The sequence below is a fragment of the Sinocyclocheilus anshuiensis genome, unplaced genomic scaffold, assembly GCF_001515605.1.
Source record: "Sinocyclocheilus anshuiensis isolate Anshui unplaced genomic scaffold, SAMN03320099.WGS_v1.1 scaffold1075, whole genome shotgun sequence".
NCBI classification, from domain to species: domain Eukaryota; kingdom Metazoa; phylum Chordata; class Actinopteri; order Cypriniformes; family Cyprinidae; genus Sinocyclocheilus; species Sinocyclocheilus anshuiensis.
This window is the reverse complement of record NW_015544163.1, coordinates 2,113,718-2,132,628: the sequence shown is the minus strand read 5'-3', so window position 1 is coordinate 2,132,628 and position 18,911 is coordinate 2,113,718. Positions and strand designations below refer to the sequence as shown.

Genomic DNA, 18,911 nt, shown 5'->3' with positions numbered 1-18,911 from the left:
TTCTCTGCCTTACTGTCCCGCCACATATGCAAAACCATTTATCTTTATTTACAGATCAAGTATAACATTAGGAACATTTAATCATCTTGGAGAGAGTTTCATCGTCTTGACTGTCATGACCGAACGTGACACACAGTTTGAATGCTGAATGGAGGATGGCAGACAGCCGCTGCGGAGAGAAGAGTTTACGTGAACTTGACTTAAATATTCATCTGTACCTCATATTAAACTATGGAAAAGCTTCAGAACACTTGAAATATAGTGCACGAAAACTTTATAGTGCTTTATAATGTTTTTGTGGCTTTCGTCGGGCTTAATAATAACACAGTATAGTATATGCACTATATCGGATTTGGATCGGTCTCGTCTGACCGATATCCCGATCCAGCAGAAAATGCCAGTATCGGAGCGATATGAATACTGAATATTGGATCGGCGCACCCCTACATTTTATAGACCCCCTGAAAGAGATCGGGATGCACAGCGACTGACTTCGCCCTCTGGGCGACTAAAGTCACGGCTTGCTCCCTTGGCCAGGCGATGTCCACCTTGGTGGTCCAAGAGCATCATCTCTGGCTTAACCTGGTTGAGAGGAGAGATGTTGACAAAGTACACTTTCTTGACACTCCCATCTCCGAGGTTAGCCTGTTCGGCATCACTGTCGAGGACTTTGCCGAGCAGTTCTCAGCAGTACAGATGCAGACTGAGGCCATTAAACACATCTTGCCCTGACGTGATCCTCCTTCTGCCACCATTCCATCGAGGGCCGACCAACAGTCTTCTCGTCGCCCTCCTGTGCCCTCTACAGCAGCTCCGTCCCACACTAAGACAACACTTAAGCCGGCACATCGAGCTCCACGCGGGAAGGTGGCACCCCCCCGTCTCAGGCCACCGCTAAGTCTTCAAAGAGGATGGCGAAGTGGCCCTGATACGGGCAAACCAGAGTTGAGGGAAGGGTTGGGCAGAGAATCTTCTGTTGACTTTTCTTTTTGTTATTTTTTGTTATACCTCCGGGTTATATGGTTCGTGGTTTGACAGTGAGCAATGCACCACTTCCTTAAAGGGCTATTTCACCCAAAAATGAAAATTAGCCCATGTTTTACTCACCCTCAAAGCATCCTAGGTGTATATAACTTTCTTCTTTTAGACGAATCCAATCCGAGTTATATTAAAAATTATCTTTGCTCTTCCAAGTGTTACAATGGGAGTAGGCGGGTGTTTCTGTTCAACAGTCCAAAACTAGCCAAATAAAGTGCACGCGTCCATAATAAAACGTGCCTCACTTGGCTCCGGGGGGTAAATAAAAGCCTCCTGTAACGAATCAGTACATTTTTGTAAGAAAAATATCCATATTTAAAGGGGTCATATGTTGTTGCTAAAAAGAACATTGAAGTGAAGTGACGTGACATGTGGCCAAGTATGGTTACCCATACTAGGAATTAGTGCTCTGCATTTAACCCATCCTAAGTGCACACACACAGCAGTGAACACACACACACCGTGAACACACACCCGGAGCAGTGGGCAGCCGTTTATGCTGCAGCGCCCGGGGAGCAGTTGGGGGTTCGGTGCCTTGCTCAAGGGCACCTCAGTCATGATATTGAAGGTGGAAGAGAGCGCTGTACATTCACTCCCCCCACCCACAATTCCTGCCGGTACGAGACTCGAACTCGCAACCTTTGGGTTACGAGGCCGACTCTCTAACCATTAGGCCACGACTTCCCCACAAATGTTATAAATACTTTTGTGACGAGTGGGGCGGGGCCGAAAGCCGTGGGAGCGGAGCGAGGCCGGTGGAGTCAATGATAATGAGCAAGGAGTAACAACAGTAAAGGATGTGAGAGGACCAGGCCTGGATTATTTATATTGTTTTGGTTCTGTTTGTGCACAGCAGTCATCCGTGAGGGGCTGTAGTGCTATTTTCAGTTTTGTGTTTATTTTATTATTAAATTATGTTTAAATGTTCGCCGGTTCGCCTCCTTCTTCCCGATCTATGAACTTTGTTACAACTTTTTTTCTCACTTCTGCTGACTGTCGTAGGCGGAAGCAGTTCCGGGCGGATGACGTAGGACGTATGCGTTGCGCGCAAGCACGCACGCACGCACGCACGCATGCACGCCTCTGAGATATACTAGTCTCACAAGTTTGTTTTCAATAGCAAAGGAAGCAAAGGAAAAATAGTCTCCTCTTGGCTTATATCGAAATCCTCCTACATTTTACTTTACAAATTCTCGTTTTGTGCTTCAAATCCGTGACCAGCGTTTTGTATTGCTGGCTTTCCTCTGTGCTTGCACGTTCGTCACATCTCAGAGGTGCGCGTGTGACGCGTACGTCCTATGACATCCACCCGGAACGGCTTGCATGTATGACAGTCAGCAGAAGTGAGAAAAAAGTATTTATAATATTTTAAATATGGATATTTTTCTTACAAAAACGCATGGATTCGCTACAGGAGGCCTTTATTCACCCCCCGGAGCCAAGTGAGGCACATTTTATTATGGATGCGTGCACTTTATTTGACTAGTTTTGGACTGTTGAACAGAAACACCCACCTACTCCCATTCTAACACTTGGAAAAGCAAAGATAATTTTTAATATAACTCCGATTGGATTCATCTGAAAGAAGAAAGCTATATACACCGAGGATGCTTTGAGGGTGAGTAAAACATGGGCTAATTTTCATTTTTGGGTGAACTAACCCTTTAAGATCTTGTCTTTAAAGACAGCACTCCTGACTGCGCTCACCTCCATTAAGCATTTTCGTTGAGTGAAGAGTATCTGGTATTTGGGCTGGCCTACTCTCACATTATCCTGAAATCCCGGCCTGGATACGTGCCCAAGGTTCCCACTACTCCCTTCCGAGACCAAGTGGTGAACCTGCAAGCACTCCCCCCTGCCAGCCTTGGCATTGCTGTGTGCCTGTACGCACCCTGCGCATATACGTGGACCGCACCCGGAGCTTTAGAAGCTCTGAGCAGCTCTTTGTCTGCTATGGAGGCCAGCAGAAGGGGAAGGCAGTCTCCAAGCAAAGGTTGGCCCACTGGATAGTGGATTCCATCGCATTTGTGTACCATTCCCAAGGCAAGCCTTGCCTCCTGGGGGTGAGGGCTCACTCCACCCGGGGTGTAGCCTCCTCCTGGGCTTTGGCGCACGGCGCCTCTCTAGCAGACATCTGCAGAGCTGTTGTCTAGGCGACACCTAGCACCTTCGCAAGGTTCTACAATCTTCGCGTAGAGCCAGTTTCTTCCCTTGTGTTGGGTAATAGGCAAGTGTCGGGAAGAACCGGCATGGTGCCACGCTTGTTGCACCATTCGTCCTCACAAGGATGGCGAACGCTGGTTGAGTTCCTCCAGCACCCCTGGCAGTCAGACTCGGTGGAGGAGTCTGACGCCAGGCCCAGTACCTGTGTTAGCATGCCCGGAGGTCCGGTCAGCCCCTGTACTGGGCTAGGAGTCCCATATGGTGTGATTCCCTGCAGGCAATCCCATATGTGTATTCTTTCACAGGTAGCTTTGCCTCTTGGTGAACCCGTGTCTTCCTCTTGACAAATCTGCTCTGTCAGTCTTTGCTGGCAGTAGTTCCATCCCTACTCCCAGGAAGGACCTGCCTCAGAGACCCATTCCATATGTAGCATTGCCCCCTGTGGGTCAGTCCATATCACCTGTGGAAAAATGGACTAGTATTAAGAAATTTCTGTGGACGGAACAGCAGTATGGCCTTCTCCAGCAGCAATGTGCTTACCTTTGGCTCCTCTCGGTACCCAGATCAGTGAAGTACAAGACTTTCACGTCTCGATTCCATGTTCTCTAATCAGCAATATATAGTCTCTTTTATTTAAAGTTGTGAATGATCCTGTCCCGACATAACTTTTTATAATTTAACCCTTTCACCGGTGAGTTTAAAATATTTTAGCTGTCCCCCCAGAGTGAGTTTTTTTTAGGCGACCGTTATTTTAGAAAGTTTTCCCTTATTACAGACTTCCTGTTTGTTGCTGCCGTGTGTTTTGGTTAAGTTAATTCTTTATCGTCTATTTTTTTATCTTAAAATCAATTTTATACACCATCATTTTCGTTTCTATAACGTGTGAATATATCCCCTATTGCATTCAGTGCAGGTCGAGCTGGAGGCCGTGGAGAAGCAGATCCGCGACCTGGTGGAGAGGCAGGCCCAGCTGAGACAGCCGAGAGCCGTGCTGGAAACATCCCAGGCTGACGCTCACAAGTCCGGGGTAAGTATACAGTGCACGCGACCACCTCTCCCCCTCTGCCACCTCCGGTCTTCGAGATCTCCACCCGGAACCACTTCGCTCCCCTCCGCGAGACTCAATCGTCCGACACGTCCATGCTACGATAGCTGAAGGTAAAGTGCACACCCACTGTTTCCCTGGTGCTCGTGTTCTCGATGTTTCTGCGCAGATACCCACAATCCTGAAGGGCGACGAGAGCCCCGGAGCGGTCGTGCTTCACGCCCGGGGTTAACGACACCAAGTTGGGGCAGACGGAGACACTGAAGAGGGACTTCAGGAGCCTGGTCGAGACGGTGCGCAGCACATCGCCCGCGATGAGGTTCATCGTGTCAGGACCACTTCCCATGTATCGGCGTGGACACGAAAGTTTCCGTAGACATTTTGCTTTAAATGAATGGTTATTGCCATGGTGTAAAGAACAGAAACTGCTCTTTGTTAATAATTGGAATCTTTTCTGGGAGCATCCTGAAACAACATACAGAACTACCAAATTTTGCTATAAGTTTGATTGCATCATATAATAATTGCTGTTAATAGTGTTCATCGTCTGTTTGATTACGTCTTTAATTGATTTTTCCGTACATTTCTGCCATATGTACATTAACTGACTGTCACCACTGATAAGCTACCACTAAATATTGTAGAAACTTAATTTGCTGTAAAGTTGCTTTGCAACGATTTGTATGGTGAAAAGCGCTATACAAATAAACTTGAATTGTTTGCATGGCGACGCGTCATGCTTGTCACGTGACACACCACAGCCACAATAAAGGGGCGGTCACACTAGACTTTGAACGTGCAAAATTTTTTCGGACGCCGCTGCGAATATGGGCAGGAGCAGGATATGACAATAATAATAATACACTTGTGTATAATATATATATATACACACACTAAGCAATAAAAAATTATAAAAATGTGTCCGCATTCAAATGTACCGTCTGTTCCTGTTTCCATTGACACTGCGAACCATGCAGCTTTTTTTTTTATTTAATTTTTATCATCTTTTAAAGATGTATTATATAAAATAGGATGCTGCGCTACGGCTAAAATGAGCGCAGTGACGTATCGTTCTTCTACTGGTCACACGTCTTCACGTGATGCGAATTCACAGGTCAGAGTTCACCAAGGTTGAACTTTGGAACGCAGCGAAATTTTTTGCATGATCTTGCGTTTCCAGTCTGAGGCAATCGCATGCGTATGAATGGAAGTCAGTGGCAGTGGTGGCTCGTTGGGGGAGGCAGGGGAGGCACAGTTTCCCCATAATTTTGAGGTGAAAATGGGAGGAGGACGATTTAATGTTAATAAAATTCACAATTAATTTCAGTTCATGTCAGTGAAAAAGATAAAGTGAAAGCGCCGCTTTTCTATTGCGAATGTGCCAAATCTGCTGATGTAATTGCAACCGCTAGGTGATAGAGAAGGGTAGGGAGAGGCCGGGGGAGAGGTGAGCTCTCGTGCCTCCGTTGGTAAAAAAAATTAGCCAATCACCATCGAGTGTTCACTTTCAGCGCTGAGGAGTGTTGAGAAAATAATGTACTAAGTACTTATGATGAGTAGTGATATTGAATATTTGATCGCCAACAGATTTACCAAGCTATCATTCAAACAGTATATACAAATTTAGGTAAAACAGCCTAAGCTGGATATAGGCTACAGCAGTCGGCTTAATTAAATGGCGCAACAGGCAGCTCTCTTTTAACACAGACTTTTAAGAAGGGATGGATGTTTGCTTCAAGTGATAGGCCAGGTAAGTGAAATTATATTATCTTGCTGTATGTATGTCGTTTTCTTTACGTTTTCTGACTAAAAGGAACCAAAAAGCCATTTTAAAGTGGTTAAGTTAATTATAATAATCGGCAGGGACCCCAGACCAATACAATTAGTGTGCCTCCTCTATTTTAAAACCCACGAGCCGCCACTGGTCATTGGAACATTTATTCAAAATATTCATAAACTTGCTTACCATATCCTCAACTATCTGATATTCCGATTCACAAATATGTGTAAATGAGTGTGTTTTGTCGTTTAAAAAATGTTCTAAATTATCTTGATCGTGATCTGTAACGTGAGATGGGCTCCGCCATGTTTGTTCGCGCTGCAGTTCAGAGAGTCCTGTCAGTCGGATTTACCGCACGTACATTCATCAGTTTCTCTCGAAATACATGTAAGTAAGTGGCCGTTGAACTGGGCGAAGAATAGAGTGAACTTTTTAGTTACTTACACTGTGTGTATATGATATTAATAAAACACGGTGGCAAATTATATTTGAATGGATTGTTATTGCTGCTTCCATAAACATCCGTGTGTATTTTACAAACTCTAAATGTATTGTTTTACTAGTACTTATGTGTATTTTAATGTCTGAAACCAAAATAAACATTATGTGGTTAAAACCCCTAGTTGTGATTATATGACAAGTGCAGCGGCATCTCAGCGCCAGATAAAGCGCGAAAGCACAGTTTGAATTTGCAGTTATGTGACGTCACCGAATGTTCTAAATCCCATATGTGGGACCGTACCGCTCAACAGGTTAAATGATAAGATACATTTAGTTTTATTATTTTAATTCTAAGAAATTTAAATAAATGTTATATTATGAGGAAGAACGCTTTTATGAGCTATACAATATTTATTAAATTAAAAAATTTAAACGTTTAAAACAGCCTTTTCATGTAGTTTGAAAAACTTACGGGTCAATCCCTACCCACTTTCGGTTTTATCTGAATACATACAGATAGTTTTGAGATTGCTACAGATTAAGATACAGATAATGGCTCCACTGTGCATCCCTCAATAATATTTTAAAAATCACATATGAGAGAAATAAAGTAATACACAATCAGTGTCAATACTTACTTGTGGTGATAATCAGTGTCTCCAGCATGTGATGTCTCAGTTTGACTCTGCAGTGAATCTTGCTGTCTCTTTCATATACAGTGACAGTGTGTTTCACACTAAATCTATTTGCATTTCTGTGTGTCTCTGTAGTTTCTGAACTCAAACTGACTACTCCACTGTTCAGCCACTCAAGAACAGGCTCAGGATACCAACCTTCAGATTCACAATGTAGACAAAGCCCTCCTGAATGATCAAACCCATCAACAGTGATCACTGGAGGATGTCCTACAGCTACAGATGAAGATGAAGAACATTGACTGAGTGAATGTTTTGTTTTTTTATCTATAAACTTGTTTTTGTTTTGCTGACAAAAGAGACAAACAATATCACGAAACAGCAACATCTACCCAAAATGCAAAATATCTAAACATTAATTTTCATTGGTTTCCTCACCTTCAACTTTGACATCAACATTTGTGTCATCATACCAGGATTTGGACTGAATAAAACACTTATAATGTCCTTCATCAGACACTTTGACTGTTGAGAGTTTGAGTGATGCGTTTCCTCTCTGTAGTTCTTGATGTAGTTCTTCATGATCCTCATAAACATGCACTAGTGAGTCTTTCAGATCAAATCTAAACCATTCCACTCTCATGTCCACAACACATGTTGGGTTTGACTGAACAGGGCAGAATCGCATCTTCACCAGCTACAGCAAACACAGGGTCTGCAGGGCCCACTACTTCATACTGCTCTGTAAAAGAGAAAGAGATCAGTGCATTGCCATAAAAATTTGGTGAACTGAGGTGTCATCATTTACTCTCATATAATTTCAAACCTTCAGTTCTTCTGTGGAACACTATATATATATATATATATATATATATACAGGGGGGGGGGCGGAGTCTTGGGAGTGAATTTCGTGGGAGGTTGGCGTTTCATTTCCAACTGGTTAGGTTTATTTGGAAATTAAAGTGATTTCTATATTTTATCAATTCAAAAGTCTACGAAAGCGATCCCAGTTCTGCACATAAACGTAGCGCTGTGTTTATGGTTCGCCTCACAATGCCGTCTTTTGCCATTTAATACCTGCAGACTGCAGCCAATAGAAATGCTTCTCTGTCGCTGCGCGTCCTGCTCCTCACACCATAGATCGTGGAAGCAGACTAAAGTGTTTGTCATTCATTGTAACAAACAAAGTGTAGAGACGATAAATAACAGATTCAGTGTGCAGTGTAGAGAGCTTCATTCATTAAAATGGAAGTTTGTGAGATCGCGATGAACAGCGGGTAACAGTTTTTTAATGATTATAAAGAGAGTTTGCAAATGTGAAATTGATTTATACAACAGTTTTATACATTTTTGATTTTATACAAAAGTTAATATTAAGTGACTTACATTTTAGGAACACTGTTGTCTATTTTGCTCTATTTCATCAACAAAAATATAGTTAAAAACCAAAGTCACAGCTGAGCCGCTGCGCATCTATAGTCTCTGACACAGCGCTGTTTAGTTTATGATTGAATCTTTGCTTTTGAACAAATCTAGTGAGTCAATGATTCAATGACCCATTCATAAAGAGAGTCAGCTTCGTTCCTAAATGAATCAGCCGTTTGAACGAATCGATTGAATGAATGAGACAGTGACTTGCTGTCACCTACTGGTGGTTTCAGTTTCATTTTTAAAGTATAAATTGAGTCATTTAAATCATTTACATTTCTATATTTAAAACTTTATATTTAAAACATTAATCTCATAACATTGTTATTGTATGGTGCATTAATGCCCCTTCCGAGTCTTGTCAAAAATTCTGTAAATATTCCTTAATGCCACATTTGTGCTCTTCTGTGCCATGCAAAGATGAATTGTTGATTAATTTGACTGGAAACGTATTCTTCCTGATTGTATCTTATTATTTTAATTAAATTTATTGTTTAATTAAATTTTTTTATAAAATTTTATAAATCTAAATTTTTTGCCACAAAAGATGACACATTTAATAAAGTTAGAAAAATGGCATTACAAAGGTTAAAAAAAAGCATAGAGTTCTTAAGACTGTCATATTAAAAACTAACTGCAAACGTTTTTGCAAAGTGTAAACTATTAAAAATCATTCTCTTTTTTTATTAAATCATTCTTTAATTTCACTAATCAATCTTTTTTTTTTTTTTTTTTTAAACACAGGGGGTCATTAATGATGCTTACATTAACATGTGCAAATTCACACACAACATATCTTTAATTTGGCCAGAATTGCAGCTGCTTGTCTTAATATACAAGAAGGTTTAGAGTAAATATTAAATAAGTTGTTAATAAATGTTATTATAGATTATAAAGTGTTTTATAATTAAATACATTTGAAAAGTCATCTAAAATTACCATTATTACATATATATATGTAATGTGTGTAACAATGAAATAAGTAAACTGATGAGTAAAACAATGAAAGTCAGTTTGTGTTCCACAGAAGAAAGGATGTCATACAGGTTGGGTGAATAAATGAGGAATACTTTTATGTAAATTAGGAATTATGTTTATACATTACAACTTACACTCTTTAAAAGGAGCAAAAATTACCTGATCTTGAATCTATACTTCCAATAATAATCAGGAGAGTCAAACAAAAGAACTTCATCTCAATGCTATAAAGAAATACATGGAAAAACAATTTTTATAAACTCAGAGGATGATTTGTCACTACAGTATGTGTGTCATAAAGCAAGGTCAGACACAATGGGTAAGTGAAAGACAGGATGGTTTATTGATACAAGAGGTGGATGAGTGGAACGGGTTAGGTTAAGGCAGGTGAGTGTCAACAGAGTGAATGATTCCAGGGTTCTTATCTGAGTTCTGAGGGTGAGTGTCTGATGCCGGTTTCGTGGGAGATCGTGGAACAGCTTCCAAGGAGTCGTTGGAGGATCGCGGGAGAACCAGAAGGTAAGTCTTTCTCGGAGAATATCGTATAGAGAGTCCAGAACAGTCCATAGGAGTGAACGGTAGACCGGACAGTGAGTGACTGTGATGTGTGTGTATTTGTAGTGTGCCTTGATTGGTGACAGCAGGTGCGGGTGATCAGAACTCAGGTGACTGTGATCGGGTGATTATCCTGGCTGGTGACTGCAGTGACTGTGATGAATCCCTGACATTACCCCCCTCTCCAGGGGCGGCTCCTGACGCCCTCATGCGGCGACGGGGCCGGCCACGGCTTCTGGGTGTAGGGCGACCAGGATGGGTGCGATGGAAGTCCTCCAGTAGCAAAGGGTCATCCCAATGTGAGACAAGGGCAGCTGAGGTATGGGTAGTGGCATGAGCTTGCCTACGGGGAGGTGACGAGGAGATGGCACAGACATGGCACAGACTGAGCACCCTCGAACGTACCTGATGACATCACGGGACATTCTGGGCCACCAGTACCGAGCTTGGAGGAGCGAGAGGGTCCGTTGGCTGCCTGGGTGTCCAGAGCCCGGTACATTGTGAACGAAGCCCAGAAGGGATTGTCGTTGGGGAGTGGGCACATATGTTTTCCCTTCTGGGCCTCCCGGCAGAGCAGGTTCATAGTCGTGAATGGATGACGTGCCTTGGCGCAGCCGCAGTAACTGGTCGGACACCGAAAGCACTCCTGCAGTGTGGCCAAAGACTTCTTTGAAATGGTTAGTGAAAGCATCATGTGAATTAATTATGGCAGCAGCAGTGAAATCGGGCAGCTCTGTGGTGACCTCTGAGACCACCAGAGTCAGGTCCTCCAGGACCAACGGACTTGGGACCACCAGAGTCGGGTCCTCCAGGACCACCGGACTTGAGACCACCGAGTCGGGTCCTCCAGGACCACAGGACTTGGGATCACAAACCGTGGCAATGGAGTAGGAGCTCTCCTCCTACTCCTCCTCTTCTGAGAATGAGGCAAACCGGTGGACATGGGCACAGGCTGGGAGGTGGGAAGAACCGGGAGAGGAACCCACTCCCCCTGCAGCAGTTGCCTCTCCATTAGCTGGCAACAACAGTCGACCACCTCCTAATAAGTCCAGGTTTCTGCATCCCCCAGCTCCTTAAAACGTGTATGAGGGTACACTCACTAAAGCCCAGCCCCTGGGTTTCATCAAGGAGGGCTTGAGCATATACCCCAAACGAGCAATTGTCCTGGCGGCATAGTAGCTGTCCTCTGGCCAAAGGTAGGTCCTTGGTGAAGGTCTGCTGCTCAATGGGAACCAGATACAAAAATATGCCCATAATAGGGCTGGCTGTCTGCTGGGTTCTAACTGGTTGGTTCATTCTGTCACGAGCAGCCGACAGAACCCAAATGCACAACAGCCAGGTAGCACAAAAATACTTTTATTAAACAAAGAGACAAAAATAAAACAAGGCAGGGCAAAACATAACTTGCACACATGAAAACAGCCAGGAGAACCACCACCAATGACATAAACAATGACCAACCAACGCAGGACTGCAAACACAAGGAGAATAAGTAGTAGGGGTTAAACAACGTCTGATTTTTTAAAGTAGACTTTTATGTGATGAAAGTCGAGTCGAAGTCAACTAGTCACTGGTGACGTCATGGATGAACAAATAAGTCTGGAGCTGTGACAAACACCTTGTGCACAGCTATGGCATATGACACAGCGCTGTCCGCATGGCTATTGCTCCTATAACAGCTCATTTTTATCAGTTCTTTTGTCTTTGGGTCGTTATATTTCTCACAGATTTCTGCTCGTTCTAAATCAGATACAGATAAAGTAGCACAGTAAAGATTACATTCATATGAATGCATTAGTGAGAGCGATTGCGTGTGTGAGTTAATTCTACCTGGCAACATCTCTCTACTAGAAGTGAAGCTGTGGGATTTAGTTATTAAGAAATATATGTTCAATGTTAAATTTATTTATAAAGCACTTTAAAACAACCTTAGTATACCAAAGTGCTGTACACAGTTACATTTATCCAATCACACAATAGAGTAAACACGTCATTAGAAAACCACAAAACATTGAAAGCATGGGAAAAAAGATAAGTTTTTAAAAGACTTTTAAACTCAGACACTGAAGAAGCTATTCTGATGGATAATGGCAAATTGTTCCATAGCTTGGGGCCAGCAAGAGCAAAGGCTCTGTCTTAGCGCTTTTTTAGAGTATGCATTTATTTGTCATTTGAACTGTTTGGAAACGGAGCGTAAATGTGGAAGTCCTTCAAATATTTCTTATCCTGTTGCGCCCTCTATATGACCAGCGACTAGTCGACATCAAGCTTAAAGCATCCTGGCAGAGCATTGAAGTTGACTAGGCGACTAGTCGGTGCAACCCCTAATAAGTAGGGCAGGTAATTAGGGACAACAGGTGCGACAACTGAACCAATAAACAGATAACAAGATGGGCGGGGTCAGACAATCGACAGGAGAAAGCACATGGCACCAGACAAACACGACAGTCATGTGCTTACACCAACACACAGTGTCCTCTGGTGGCCATCCTGGGCACACCAGCTGAAGACTGTGACATTAACTGTATGATAAGCTCTTCATGATGCTTTTCATTATTATCCAAATGTCCAAATTTTTAACTGGTAGTGTAAATAATATTTAATATGTATTGCTATTACTCTTGCTATTATTGTATTTCCTTTTATTTCATTCATTTCAACACACAAATTCAGTCACTGATCTCAGTAGTAATCATCACAGATAATCAGTGGTGTAGAGTTTTCATTCCTCAGATACCCCAAACTAACAAATGGATAGAGTTTCTCATTAAAAGACTGATTAGTGTAAGAATACATAAGAGACATAGCCTCCACATCATAAAAAGAGACAAGACCCTTCTCATAATCCACAAACACACCAACCCTCTGAGGATTCACACTCAGAGGAAGAGAGACATGTGGAGACTTACGAGCCCAACACTCCCCGTCTCTCAGACTTACAGTCCAGTATCCAATCATAGGACTCACAACGGTCAAGCCCATCCTGTTAACAGATTCTCTGGCCACTCCTAAATCCCACTCAGTTTGCCCCTTCACCTGAACCTCAAAGTAAAAACACCCTGAGGAGAATCCATCCTTCCCAAGAACACCAAGATAATCATTAAATCTGTCTTTTTTTCCATCCACTCCTTCCAGTCGTGTCTTTCCATCTCTCACTTGTTTCCCATCATGGGACACGATGAGACGTGGATGAGCCGTATCAGCATCCAGAATCACATCCCCTGCTGAAAAATATAGAAACATCTGCTTTACAGATGAGTATAATAAAATACAGGCAATGTTACATTTTTTTAATAGGAATTATGGTAACTTTACAACAAGATAAACAGGAATAAAATAATACATCATTAATTGTAAATAAATGTAATGTTTAATGTTCTAATTGTTCTGATCATGTTTTTGCTGTTTTATTTTATGTGCTTGAGTTTTCTCTGTGTGTCATTTTGTTGCCTGTTGATTTGTTTGTCTTGCTTTTCTTTTATTAAACATTTATAAATTTAAATATATAGTTTTCTCTTATGGCACTAAAACTGCATTTGATCATTTAGGATTTGAATCATTTTATTGCATTTATACAGTGCATTATACAAAACTCCCAAACACATAAAATGTTTGACATAATAATGAATTTGGGAAAATAGAATTATTAAATTAAATTATTAATTATTAAAATAAATAATTATGTTATTAAATATGAGTAATTTTTACTCACCTGTGTGTGTTCTTAAATGTGTGATCTCTAAAAACATAAAGTACGAAGTTATAACGGCTTCATAACAGAATTCATCTTTAGATCAATAATGAGATCAATAATTTTAATCACCACTTGATCCAAAAAAAATCCAAGAAGACTTTACAGCGTTTATATATCTTATAATTAAATATAACGAATTGTACACATATGAATACACAGCATATTAATTAATTAATTCATTCATTCATTCCAACAATTCAAAATGAATAAATGAATATATTAATGAAGCCATATAAACAAATTCACCTTGTAATATAATCATCTTCTGATTTTGTAAACGTTGATCACATTCTAAAGACAATTCAGAAAAAGATGAAAAAAAATGTATAACTCTAACAAAGAACAAGCCATGTACAGCAAGTTATGTACATCTGCTAACTGAATAAATATACAATATACAAACAAATGCTGACCAGGACCCAAGATACACAAAAGTAATACACAGAGTCTGTTAAGAGACTGACTTTAAATTAATAATAAATTAATAACTTAATAAAGAAAAATTTCTTCATGTTTTATTCCCCTTTTCTCAAATTTCATAATGAAACATGAGAAAACAGCACTAAATATATAGGCTATATACACCTGGGGGGTATTCCAAAAAGCAGATTATGTGACATACACGGGTATGTTTAAGGGTAAGTAAGCAGATAAACTGAGCACCTTTAAGGGTATGCAAGTAGCCATAGCAATCTGAACATAACCTGCTCCGGAGTACTTTGGTTTTCATCTGTTACTACATGTTTTTTTATCGTTTGATTTACTTGCACACCTTCTATTCATTTTGATTGGTTTAGTCTGTCTATTTAAGATCTGTGTTTCATTTAGTTCATGGTTAGTTCTCGTTGCACTTTACCCAGCTGTTTTGTTCCTGTTTCTGAAGTGCTGAAGCACTGATCGACTTCAAAATTGAGTGTGTCATGCTTGTTTACCTGTGCAACAAGCCTGTTTTGTCACCTAGCACTGTGTTATTGATGTCTGTGTTCCCACCCTGCCTCCCACTCCCATCGCCTCTGCCTGTTCTGCTCACTGTCTCGCATCAGCACTGCGTCTCCTCTCAAGCAATCTGTCCAGCACATCATGGATCCGCCTTGAGCTGGTTAGTTCGTCAGCTCAGCCCTAGAGTGTTGGCCACATAGCTCCGCCCAGAACCTCTGTACCCTTTGCTCCACCTTGGCCTGTCGACCTGACGGCTCCTCGCTCCCTCAGCTCCACCTGGACCATCGTTCCTTCAGCTCCACCGGGCTTCCTCGTTCCTCCTGCTCTGCCTTGGTCAGTCGTCACTCTGCCTGCACAACTGACTTCCTGGCCTTCATCTACACTTCATCCCTTCGGCTCTGATGGGCTCCTCCTTTCCTCCAGCTCCACGCCAGTCCTCCAGTGCCCTGGTTTCACCATGGCTCCTTCCTCCCTCAACTCCAGTGTGGGTCAATGTCCTGGTCATCCTGCTAGGGGTTCCACCCAGGCCACTCCCAACTTTATCTCTCCCTTGACCCTGCCTGTCCCAATTTTCTTGCTTGGCATCCCCCACCTAAGCCCCCTCCTGTCCTCCTCTGTTGGATTGTTATTTATTTAATTTTTTTGTGGATGTTAAGGTATAAGGTCGCCTTCTTGAAAGGAGGGATAATGTCAGGGTTCATCTGTGTTTGTTTTGATTTTGCACATGTTTTAGCTCAGTTTCAGTACAATTCTGCTTAGGGCACCCATTTGGCCAGCAGTGGCCCTGGTCATATGTGATAACCGTGGGACTAGCATTCCTCAAGTAAGCAAGTTTTGGGCATCCCGGTCCGGTCATGAGAGGCTCTCCTCACTATCCCAGGCCAATTAAAGTCCCGCTGTATCGTTACTTTTAGGGGGGGATTCTGACTTAGAGGCATTCAGTCATAATCCTACAGATGGTAGCTTCGCACCAGTGACTCCTCAGCCAAACATATGCACCAAATATCTGAAAATGCGGTTCCTCAGTCAACCCAGGTCACGTTCCCTATTAGTGAGTGAACAATCCAACACTTGGTGAATTCTGCTTTAAAATTAAAGGAGGAGCCAACATCGGACGATCAAAAAGTGACGTTGCTATGAACACTTGGCTGCCAGAAGCCAGTTATCCCTGTGGTAACTTTTCCTGCTTAAAATCCCCAAAAGCCAGAAGGATCATGAGGACGAATACTTTCATACTGAAATCAACTGAGAGCTCAGCGTATACGTGATGGTAAGCTAACCTTGCTTTCTGGAATACATCTATAGGCCTACATCTGTTCAACCAAGGCAATCAGCCAACAAGTGTCTAGCATACATAAACTAATTTTATATTGTTTAAAACTGCCATCATGGATTAAACACAAACATTCATTTGAAATGTGGTGGAGTTTACATTGTTCATGACATTGTTCGTGAAAACTATTCACAGGCTATCTAATTTGCTTACATAAACTATATAAAATAACAAGAAAACAAGAATTTACCTCTGTTTTTTTTAACAAACACAGTTATCAGTATTCCAGCATTCACACTGAGCACAACAGCTACTGAAATCAGGATGACGGATGTCCTCCAAAAATTAAACATATTACCTGCAAAATAAAACCATAATTAAGCACACTGTGTAAATCAAACATTTTAAAATATATAATCATTATATATAATTCAAATATATAATGATCAATTTTGAATTGTACATACATACTGTTAATACAAAACTATTGTAAATCTAATGCTGCTGTGCTTTTAACTTAATGGCCTAAGCTGAAAATCTTTTTTTCTTTTTTTTACTGAATCAAAAATACCACGAGAACATGACAAACAAGTACAGGAACAAAATTGTCAGTACTTACTTGAGGTGATAATCTGTGTCTCCAGCATGTGATGTCTCAGTTTGACTCTGCAGTGAATCTTGTCACTGTGATGTATAGTGATAGTGTGTTTCACACTGAATCTATCTGCATTTCTGTGTGTCTCTGTAGTTTCTGAACTCAAACTGACTCCTTCACTGTCCAGCCACTCAAGAACAGGCTCAGGATACCAACCTTCAGATTCACACTGTAGACGAAGCCCTCCTGAATCATCAAATCCATCTACAGTGATCACTGGAGGACTTCCTGCAACAGCTACAGATGAAGAACATTGACTGAGTGAATCATAAAACAGCAGCATGTACACTAAATTAATCAAGACTAAACTCATTAAATTATAGTTTTCATTGGTTTACTCACCCTCAACTCTGACCATAACAGTGGCATCAACAGACCAGGATTTGGACTGAATTAAACACTTATAAATTCCTTCATCAGATATTTGGACTGATGCGAGTTTGAGTGATGCGTTTCCTCTCTGTAGTTCTTGATGATTCAGTTTTGTTCTCCCTCTGTAGGACTGACTCTGATTTGTGTTTCTGTCTTCATTATCCTCATAGAGATGCACTACTGAGTCTTTCAGATCAGATCTAAACCACTCCACTCTCATGTCCACAACACTGATGTTGGGTTTGACTGAACAGGGCAGAATCACATCTTCACCAGCTACAGCAAATACTGGATCTGCAGGACCCACTACTTCATACTGCTCTGTTACAAGAGAAAGCGAATAAGTCTAACAGGTTTTGAGTCTTCACTACATTATGTGAACTGGGGTGTCATCATTTATTTACTCTCCAAACCTTCCATTCCTTTTACAAAAGAAGATATTTTGTATAATGTTCATACATCACTGAGTGGCAACCTCCAAAAGGACAAACAAATCATAAGAGCAGTACACTTAGATGTGTCAAGCCAGGTTTAATGTTGAAACTGAAATGACACAACTTGATCTTTCTCGTCTCACTGATCATAACATATCATGTTTGACTCTAGGGTTACAGTGAAAAGATAATGATGACCTAGTTTTGGTCTGTTCCTTCCAAATAAGCTATAGTCAGATACTTTTATGGTAGTTTTTTTGTGTGTGTGTGTGTGTGTGTGTCAGGCCCTGGTAACTATATGCTGGTCATTATGCTTCTTTGCTATTTTAGAGTAAAAGATGACACTGTATGGTTATTCATTTTTGGGTGAGCTCTGTCTTTAAATGTGTGTGTAACATGTGTGACGGTCCATGAGTTTTAAAGATAAGTTAAAATACATTTCAAAATTCTTGTCTTTCTCAAAATGTTACTTCATCTCTAGTTTACTTCATGGATATTTCTGTCTCTACAGTTTTTACAAGATAACTTATTGATCAATATTTCATGTTGATGTATTTGTTTATTTGGTAAACAATGTGTAATAAGTGGGAAAATGTACAGAATTAACCCCTTTAGCCAGACGATGACCAGCTTAGTGTACATTATTCCTTGTGTAATTATGTCTTCCTCCCACGTAAACACATAAAGACACGCTTCATCTCTTTAAAAAGAATAAATCATTACCTGATCTTGAATCCCTAATTCCAATAATAACCAGCAGCGTCAAAAAAATGAACTTCATGTCTGAGAAAAATGGATGCTAAATGAAAAATATGAAAAGAGAAAACATGCATTATAATCAGAAACTCACAGAATGGTGTTAACATGCAAGTGTTTTGCCTCAGAATACTTGCTTACACACACCAAATACATTTCATACACATCTACAATCACTTTCTGTTTCAGAAAAACTGCTTGAACCAGTAGAAATGGCAAATGTTGTGATGCACATGATGTCCTGAGTCACATGAGGCCCTGAGGCACATGATGTTCTGTTAACACATGGCTTAACAGAGGGCGAAGATGGCAGGCCAAGATAAAATGCCTTGGACAATGGGAAGGTGTGGGAAGAGGAAGTGGATCATCTAGCAAAGGAGGCGCTGAAATTATCTTATATACAACTGAATATTCCACTTTGTAAAGAAGACGTTAAGGCTATAATTACGGCTATAAAAGGCAAATGGCAAGTACAATGGAATGAGGAGGAAAGAGGAAGACATCTTTATCAGATTCAAAATAAAATTGGTGGTGAAAGAGAAAGTCGAGGCAGTAGAAGAGAAGACACAATCATTACCAGACTTCGCCTTGCATACAGCTCTTAATTATTCCCTGTATAGAATGAACAAACATGAGTCTGGGAATTGCAGTCTATGTGGATTAGC

At 41.1% G+C, this 18,911-nt stretch overlaps 1 pseudogene; it reads right to left on the bottom strand.

The window, feature by feature from the left end:
- The window catches only part of LOC107695659 (butyrophilin subfamily 2 member A2-like), a 46,261-nt pseudogene extending 27,990 nt beyond the window's left edge, over nucleotides 1-18,271 (bottom strand).
- Nucleotides 18,272-18,911: the final 640 nt, after the last annotated feature.